We start from the raw sequence: 9,840 nt of genomic DNA, 5'->3' as shown, positions 1-9,840 counted from the left end.
TCTGCCATGAGCAGGGACATCTTCACCAGCTCAGGTTGCTCAGAGCCCTGTCCAGCCTGGCCTGGGATGTCTCCAGGGATGGGGCATCCACCACCTCTTCAAGCAACCTGGGCAAGTCTTCAGTCCTGCCTCAACTTGTGCTGCTCCTTGATGGACCCAGGACCTTCTTCCTTTGCTGTGGTGATGGACCCTGCTACTGGTGCTCAGCCCTTCTTGCTGTGTTCAGGTCTCCTGAGGCTGCACCCTTGGTGAGTGCCTGGCTGTTCTGGGGTCCCCCTGTCCTGGCTTGTCCCTCTGCACGAGACAACTCTCTTCTCCCTGGCAAGTGCAGCTGTGGCTGTGCCCTCACTGCTTCCCCTGCCTGCTTTCTCTGTGAAGCTGGGTGGATGGTAGGTCATGGTGGTTAGTGCTGTAATGACCCCACCAAAATAGTCAGCTGCTGGATTTGGGTGAGCTGATAGACGGATGGCAAAAACTGCTTGTTTCTCTTCCTGTTCTTTGGTTTCTCCTTTAAGCTAGAGATTAAAGCATTCTGTGGCCTTGCTGCCGTCTTTGTGATGCTACAGCATTCCTGTGCTGCCTTGTTTGCCCTCCGCCAGCCCCTGGCCTCTGAGCTTGGCTTGGGGTAGGGCATCAGTCTCATAATCTGAAAGCTGTGAGTTTACTGGAGTGAGTTCAGAGAAGTGAACGGAGCTGGTGAAGGGTCTGGAGCACAAGTGTGATGGGAGTGGCTGAGGGACCTGGGGGGTTCAGCCTGGAGAACAGGAGCTGAGGAGAGACCTTCTGATCTCCGAACTGCCTGAAAGGAGCTTGGAGCATGTTGATGTCTTTTGTTAAGTACCAAACAATAGGATGAGAGGAAATGGCCTCAAGTTGCACCAGGGGAGGTTTAGATTGGATGTTGGGAACAATTTCTTCCTAGAAAAGGAGGTCAAGCTGCCCAGGGCAGTGGTGGAGTCGCCATCCCTGGAGGGATTTAAAAGGCACATAGATGAGGTTCTTAAGGACATGGTTTAGTGCCAGTGTTGGGTTAATGGTTGGACTCGATGATATACGGGTATCTTCCAACTGAAAGGATTTTATGATTCTATTATATGGCCAAGGGGGTGCCTGGAGAAGCTGCCCTCACTGGGACAACCTTCAGCCCAGGAGCTGAGGATGCCTTCATGGCAGCAACGGCACTCTGAAATGCTTTATTAGCTTCAGGGAGCTCAACTGGGGAGGGGGAGCCCACCCTGGGTCTCTAGGGGAGAGGATGTGTTTGGGGGAGACCTGTTTCTTCTCACTTCCAGTGTTTGCCATCAGAGGGCAAGCTCAGCCCAGGCGAAAATGTTCTGTACCCGGTTACTGCAGCTGCTGCTTCCCAGCCCTGGCAGGGCTGCTGCTGCCAGGTAATGACAAAAGGAAGGGAGGCCATTTACCGGCCCTCTCGCAGGGGACAGATCCAGCTTCCATCTCTGCCTGCTGCCAGGAAAGGCTCTGCTCCCCAGTTCCCCCGAGAGCAAGTCTTGCTTTGCAGGAATGCTGCAGCGAGTGGTGAGGATGATGCTGTGAGAGCCAAGTCAGATCAGCCTCATACAGAAGAGATTCCCAGAAAGCAGCAGGTTTGTGCTTTAGCATCCCAAACACAATATAGCCTTCCCCAGCCTCTCTTCCTCTAGCAGATATTGTATTTATGGCTGAGAACAGACTTTCAGCAGCACATTTAAAAGCTTTTCTGGCTGGTGTTTGTTTTCTCTCCAGAGCCACCAGTGAGTGTGGCTGCACAGCCCCAGCAAAACCAGTGACATTAAGGTGACCTCTCTGGCAGTGGTGCCCTTCAAGTGCTTCAGATGCATCCTGGAGGAGCAAAGCAAACTATTTATACCGCTGCAGCTCTGGCCTTTCCCAGGAGCCCCGTGTGCTGGCATGTGGTCCCTGCTGCCAGACTGAGACCCTCTGCACTTCCCAGGGCGTTTGGTGAGGATTTACATCTTGCCAGCTCCCCCCTTTGCCTCTTCCAATGAATCTCGATGTTAATCCACACCCCCTTCATTGCCCAGAGTCTCCCTTTAAAAAGCCTGACGCTGGAGAGCTTTTCAAAGGGGAATAATGAACCAGACGCTTTCCCGGTGTCTCTCTTTGTTTTTACAGCCGTGGGTCTCCCCTGAGGACAGAGGCCCCTTTGTACTACATGGGGTCCCCCTTACAAAAGGGGCTTGTGAACAGAGCATCCTCCCATAGGGTACCACATCAAAATGATTTTTTTTCCACCTGCCCTCCTAGGCAGAGCCAGTATAAAAGCCCTTTCTGCATGCAGGGGACTGAGCCAATAGCTTTAACCTTGGAGATGTGTGAGACATGTATGTAGGATCACTTGGTACTATCCTGCTGCCCACCCTGTGTGTAGCTGGAGAGAAAATGAAGGGTTAATCTGGTTGTCATCTTCTCCCTTGCTCAGTTGATATTTGGAGTGAAGCCACATTTCATTCTCTAGATGGCCAATAATTGAATAAACTCTGCATCTTGAGTGAATTTACAACCAAGACAGGAGCTCTCCCCACCAGAAGTCGATATGTTTTCTCTAGCAGAGATTTTTTTTGTCTGAAGTTAATGCTGCAGCCACCTCCTCCAGGGAATGAGGGCATGCTTGTGAGCTGTCAATTTTTGTCTAATATGAGGCTTTCAATGTAAGTCTCTATTTGCATAAAGGAGATTCACAATTCTGTTGCCTGCTAAAGGTGAAATCTAGGGCTATGGCCTTAAAACTGCTAAACCTGAAGTAACTTACTGATGGTTTGGTGTTGTCCAGGATCCTTGCCCAGCTAACATAGGGTAGGAAACGCTGAGGGATGCACACGCTGCTCAGGTGCCTGACCCTGCTTAGATCACAGTGTGTATGGAAGACAGCAATGTGATGTAGCTAATTAGCATCATGCTAATTAAATATTTGGTACTCCTTGTGTACCTTTGCAATGAATCACTTAGTTTCAGGTGGCAAATTCTCTCACTGTCACTTAATATATGGGTACACTGTGGATCTAAAGAAAACAGTCTCCTGCGAAGTGGAGACTGATGATTTATTGAGCTGTTTAAAATATATTTGCTTTGGTCCTTCTGTGTATTCACTTTTCACAGATACTCAAGCAAATGCCATTGAGTCTGGGAACCGGCAGCTTTTTGGCATGGGTTCATCTTGCAAACAGGGGCATTCACACCAGGAACCCGGTTCTAGGATTTCATAGCCATGCAGTGGGCAGGCAGAGATGTGCCATGCAATCTGTGCCCCATCAGAAATACCTGGCACAGCTCATGTTTCAAACTTCACTGAGCAAAATAATTGCATGGAGCTGTTTACTGTCAATCTGCTGGCTGCATGTTATTAATAGGAGAGATGGAGTGAATAATTAGGACTAATGACTAAATTAGAGAAAGTTGTCATCTATTCCTGAATAGTTTGCAGAGAAAGGCAGTGTTCAACAATTAAACTGATAGGCAAAAATGATTCATTTCTCTTTGCAAACATGCTCTACATTATGCCAATACATAAACACCCACACCTGGCCTGATATTGAGACTTCAGCTTTCCTCAGCCCCATTTTGGCACTCAAGCTGGTATGATGTGGTTGCCAGAGGTGCTGAGGGTCCCCTGCCCCACTGAGCTTTCCTACTAGGCTTTGGAGCTGGGCATCTTTAAGCAGAGTCATTTATCTTAAATCTAAATCATAGTCTGAGGATCATAGAATAGGTTGGAAGGGGCCATTGAAGGTCATCTAGTCCAACCACCTTGCTGTGGGTAGGGACATGTTTTGTCAAATCAGGTTGCTCAAAGCCCCATACAACCTGATCTTGAACACTTCTAGTGATGGGGCACCCACAACTTCTCTGGGTGACCTCTTCCACTGCCTCGTCACCCTCTTCATAAGAAATGTCTTCCTTATATCTACCCTAGATCTCCCAACTTTTAGTTTATAGCTGTTACCCTTTGTGCTGTCTCTACAGGCCCTTGTAAAAAGGATCTACTCGGAGTCTCCTCCAGGCTAAACAACCCAAAATCTTTCCACCTTGCTTCAGAGAAGAGGTCTTCCAGCCCTTGGGTTGTTTTGGTGACCCTCCACCAGGTCGATGTCTGTCTAATATTGGGGACCCCAGAGGTGGATGCAGGACTTCAGATGGAGTCTCAGGAGAGCAGAGTAGGGCATGAGCATCTCCTCCCATGACTTGCTGCTGATATCCCCAGGACACAACTGGCTTTCTAAGCTGTGAGTGCACATTGCTGGCTCATGTTCTGTTTGTCACCAGTATCCCCAAGTCCTTCTCTGTAGGTCTGCTTGCAACCATTTCGTTTGAGTTTGGGCTCCTGTTTTGGATGCTGACAATTGGTTTGTGGAGTTGGAAGAAATGTAATGTTTTCAGCTGCCTCAGAAATACTGAAACTTAATGTGTGAGTATGGAAGAATAAGCCAGCATGAGGAGAGGAGTGCTGGGGCAGTACAGAAACAGGCTCCAAATACACCCCAAACTGCCAGAGAAGGAATAAACTGTCCCTTGAAGAAAAAAAAAAGCAAGGACTGATTGGTTTAAACTGCAGTAAAATAGTTGGGAAGAGCTGAGGAACCCTCTTCCTGCCAGAAAAAAAAAGAATGAAGTGCTAGGAGAAGTTGTGGGGAGCACCTGGTGCTGGCAGGAGGATCCAGCCTTATTGCTGAAGCAGCCAAATTTGGGAAATGCCAAATGAGATTTGCCCCCTGAACTGGGATGCCCTGCTGGCTCCTCTCCCACCACTGCCTGAAGGTGTTTTGTTCTTATGCGGCAACCGTGGAGGATAATGTGTGGAAGTGGACCCTGGAGAATGAGTGTTCAGACAGTGGAGGAGACTTGCAAAGGTACAGATGGGCACCAAGGTGTAGGATCCACTTTAGGTAACTTCAGCCATCCAAAAGCTTGTTATTGCAGCAAAAGCTGTTGTCCAAGATGCCTTGATGATTGAAGTAACTGAGAGTGATTCATCACATCTAAGCCAGTTGCCTCAAATACCTGGGATAAATCAATCTCTGAGCTGAACTCTTGCTCATCTCTTCAGAGAGGGAGCCTGGATGACTTCTTGCTTTGGACAACCAAACAAACCAACCAGCCTCACAGAAATCCAGTGTGAAGTGAATTCAACCTGAGTGTTATGGAGTTTTCCATGGAATGGCCTAGGTGAGGTCAGGTACCCAGGGGTCTGCTGAACCTGTAAAAACACTCTCTAGACTGTCCTGGACTGACTGGTGTCCATACATGAACCCTCATGTATGCTTCTTCTCAACCACCCTCTACCCACAAACCCATTTTTGTTGAGTCTGGTTCTCACCAAGGCTGGGGAACTGCTGGAAAATGTCATCCCACAGAAGTTCACTTCAAATCTTTAAATCCATTAGTTTCAAGGCAGGAATGGTACTCGGGGTGCTTGCGATCCCAAGAACTGTTTAGCCAACTAATCTTCTGGTGGGAAAGCCTGCCAGTGCATTGAAGGCTGAGGGAATTCTGTGGAACGGGTTCAGAAAGTAAATGATTGATTCATCATTGTCGGTGGTGGAGAACTGATTCCAGGAATTATGCGTGTGCCAAGCTGAAGCCTGTTGAAGCCAGGGAAAAGGCATCCCTGAATTTGGGTCATCAGTCAGCGTAGGGAAACACGCAGAGGCCTTGGTACAGGAAAGCTTAGCTTCCAGTGTGTGCTCAAGCCTAACTAACCTCCGTTAATTTAACGTCTGTTGACGTTAAACATGAGGTCAAGATTTTGGATAAGGATGGTTTATGGCCTGCAGGCTTACGTGGATGAGAAGGTCAGGCCAATGAACCGGGATGTTCGATACTGAGGAATCTAATCAAGAAGCTCCTGCGTAAGACACCGTGTGAATCAGGGAATAATTTGGTATAACAGACACATCTGAGTAATTTGTGACCTACTAACAGACAATTCATGCAGACAGGCAACATCCATCAGGGACATTATTCCTTGCAGAGGTTTTCTTGGGAGGCTTATGTGTCTGTGGGTTGCTCCACCTGGGGGGTTCATTGAGGGAAAAGCTGGAAGCAGCTGGTATTGTGGGGGTACCCCAGCACGTGTTTCATGGGTGCAGAACTGGTCCTTCACCCATCAGCAGCCCAAGAGCCATGGTATAATAGATGCTTTGGGCAAAGGGGGAACTTCAGGTTTTTCAAGCTGTCCTTGAGAAGAAAGGTATTGAGGTGAGGTGTGGGGGGCATTACTGTAGACCCTGTATCCCATCTCTGCTCTGCCACACAGCTCCCATGTAACCGTATTTAGACCTGTTTTATAACCTGCTTTATTACCTGAAACATCAGTGCACGTCTCTGCTTTCAGTTCCCAATGTGGTTTGCAAGATCCATCAAATATATTCTGGTGTTCACCAAGAGTTGTCATGAAGCAGTTAAGACCATAAATGCAGAAAAAGGCTAGCTTGGAGCTCTGAAACTGAGAGTCAAAGTATAAGACTCAAAATCTGGAGAAAGCCAAGCTTTATCACTTCTGCTCATCACAAAACAACTAGTTTTCCAGCTACTAACTACCCACCTCCAGTGACAGGTTACCATGGGATAGAATACCTGTCTTACCTCTCCAGCCCAGACACACACCAATGCTATAGCTGTATTGATGGTAGGGTTGTGGTTTAATGTGCTGTATCTGACATATTACATCATGCAGAGAAATGTTTGGGCCTGACACCATTGAATTCCTGTTTGGCAATGGACTGACAGTGCCTTTTGGGAGCTTCATTTATGTGCACCTTATCTTCCCCTCATCTTCATGGACCAGGTGACTCCAGGCAGTGCTGGCTGCCCCAGAAGTCCATGTGCCCCCTGGGAGATGTGGTCCAGCTGTTCCATCCAACTTGAAGACACAACAGAGGGATGTCCCAGGCTGTGCCCAGATGTGGTGGGAAGTGAGTGTTATGGGGTGACATGGCTGGGATGCACTCAGAGCACCAGCAGAGCAGGTGAGGAACAAGGACACCTTCCTGGGACCCCATCAGACCTGCACCAGCTCCAAATGCATGGGAAAATCTGCTCCAAAACAATGATCTGTGGGACTAGTGATTTGCCAGAAAGTCTTTAAAATAATTCAAAGTACAGCTGCAACCAGAATCTGTAAAGGATCAAACAGGAAGAATAAATATCTTCACTGTGTTTGCATGATGAGCATCAGGCCTGGAGATGCTAAAGTAAGGAAAAAAATCTCTTTTTTTTTTTTGGCCATTTTCCCCCCCGAAGGTCTCCCACCTGTTTTTGGAGGTGTGCAGCAGCTCTGAGCCACGCTGAGCTCCCCATCCTCATCCCAGCACATGAACATGGACCAAATTTTCATGCATCTCTCTCGGTTTTTATGTATCGTTTGTACCATCGTTGGGACTTTGGCACATCCTGCATGGGGACCATGCTCTGTCCCTGCTAGCTGGCATCTGCCTGTGTGCCCCAGTGTGGCAGATAGCCATCGAGCAGCTTCCACTTAAGACTGGCTATAAAAAGAGCTTGACAAGATGAAATGCTAATAGAGACGTTTTCTGAAGGTTGAAATTGAGCTGCTTGAGGGCATTCGTGACAGGGAGATGCCAGAAGAAACCAAATAACCATCCATTGTGGAGTAAATAATTTGATTTTAAATACTCTCTGGTAAAGGATCCTACGAGGAGGAAAAAAAAACACCAACCCCTTGCTAAGTGCTTGGAAAGCTGTTGCTTTTCTAACTCTCCCATTTGCAGTACCTAGAGAGCATCAATTTCCAAAGCTGTGGGTGACAAGTGGGTCACAATGGGAGACTTTCTTCCCTGAATTTGTCTGAACCACGCGAAGCTTTAGTGCATGTGATGTCCTGCCCCTGTGGCATCCACGGATGGTGTGGGGAGCCAGCTCCTGCTGCTCATATCCATTGGTGCCCCCTGTTTTTGTATTCTGAGGGGCAGCAAGCAGTCCCCTGACCTCTCGATGTCTGGAAGAGCTTTGGTGACATCCTTGAGTATTGTCCCTCCTGACAATGGGCAGAAAGGTCCTACCAGCAGAGCTACAGCTTCATCCCACTGCAAAGCAGTGCCCATCTCCTGGCATGGAGAATCTGTGTGTCAGTGTTGGCTTCTGGCAGTTAAGTCAGTGCAATGCCACCCAAAACATGACTTTTTGGAAGAGGTTCATGGGTTTCTCCTTGCTGTCTCTGAAACGGGGAGGGAGGTGTCAGTATTGCTCTTCCAGGACAGCGCTCAAGAGTTGTAGCACGCCGAGAGCACCAAAATGGCTCGTTAGAGCCCTGCCAGTGTCTGTGTCCTCAATGTGGGTGCAGCTACCTGAATGGCACCAGCGTCACTGCAGCCACAGAGCTTTACCCCTCCTCAGCATCTGATCCAAGCTCTCCTGATTACCAGTCCATGCTGGTGAACTAAGTTTCCATCTCCATTATTCTTGTTTTCAGGATAGATGCTGAGCCAAAAATGGGCTTGGTCTTGCTAGCATGACATCATGACCGAGCCAGGTGGGTCTATTGGTGGGAGCACAGGACTGCGTGACCACAGTTACACACAGCTCCTGGACCAGAGCTGGCTCCTAACCAGCTATGTCTAAGCACAAGTGTGGGTCCAACCCTGAAAAAGCCACACAGATGTGGCTTTAGGAAGAGCTGGATCAGCCCATCCAGCCAAGCATCACCAGGCAGCTTGGGAACCAGAAATCCCCAGCCCTTTTGTGTGTGGTCCCCATCCTTGCGCTCCCACCCCTTCTCCCCCCACTTCTCCTCTCTGCTATCCATCCTTCCCTCCATTCTCTCTCCACTAATGCATCCAGTGTATAAAAGTGAGATTTCTGAAAAGATCTCTGAGCCCGAAGAGACAGCCGGGAGATGCAGAGAAGGGGAAAGAGAAAGAGGCTTTTTGAATATTGAATTAAGGCTGTCTCCAGTATTATTGAATTCCCATAAGAAGGCAGCCGGTGAGCCCAATGCTTTAGTGTCCTATGAATATTTCATTGCTTGACTTCAGCTCAGTGAAAATAGTTTCACTGCACAAAAGCACCTCTTTGGTTTGTGGACTTCTCTTGAAGTGCGTGGTGAGTGTCCCCACACTCACACCAGCTATGAAGTAGCCCAGGCTTGTGGACCGAATCATCCCACTCTACAGCAAAATGGATTTCTGGAACCTGGGTGATCTTTTGGCACAACCCAGCCAGGAATTTCCAGAAGACAACAGATCACATCTCAAAAGGTGTTGGTGGGTTGCTGGGTTGGACTGCGTGAGCACTGCAGCCGTGTTGGCAGCAGAGATGCTCAGTACCTCTGTCTCCATCCAACCAGGGCAACAATGGAGATGGTGTGTGGTTGCAGAGGTCATCTCATGTTGTTTTGACTTACCAAGTTGGCTGCAGAACTGGGAATACAACCCATGCATCCCAGTACCCATTTGTGGGCACTGGCCTTGGGGGTCTCTTGGTTCCCCAAATTTTAGATGCTTACCAGGAGCTTCTGTGGGTAATCCAAACCTCATTAATTACTCGGGCTGGAAATCTTTCAAAACAGGCTCTTTCACAAGAAATTGTTGACTCCTGCTTTCAGACTGGCTGTAAACCTCATTGATCAATGCTGTGAAGAATCTGGATGCAAGAGCATTGCTTGCACACTCTGCACAGATGAAAATCGTGTTTCAAATACCATGAAAATATCTGCTTTTCCTTTTACAGGACCCCTTAATTTTCCTCAATGACCCAGCAGCTTCCTCTGAGATGACCCAACTGTGAAGGTCCTGCTCAGAAACAGCAGCAGCAAGAACCTTTTTCTTGTTTATTAGTTGAGCTCAGCGATCTCCCAGCCATAGCACC

The sequence above is a fragment of the Nesoenas mayeri genome (assembly GCF_963082525.1).
Source record: "Nesoenas mayeri genome assembly, chromosome: 8".
NCBI classification, from domain to species: Eukaryota; Metazoa; Chordata; class Aves; order Columbiformes; family Columbidae; genus Nesoenas; species Nesoenas mayeri.
This window is presented reverse-complemented; position numbering follows the sequence as displayed.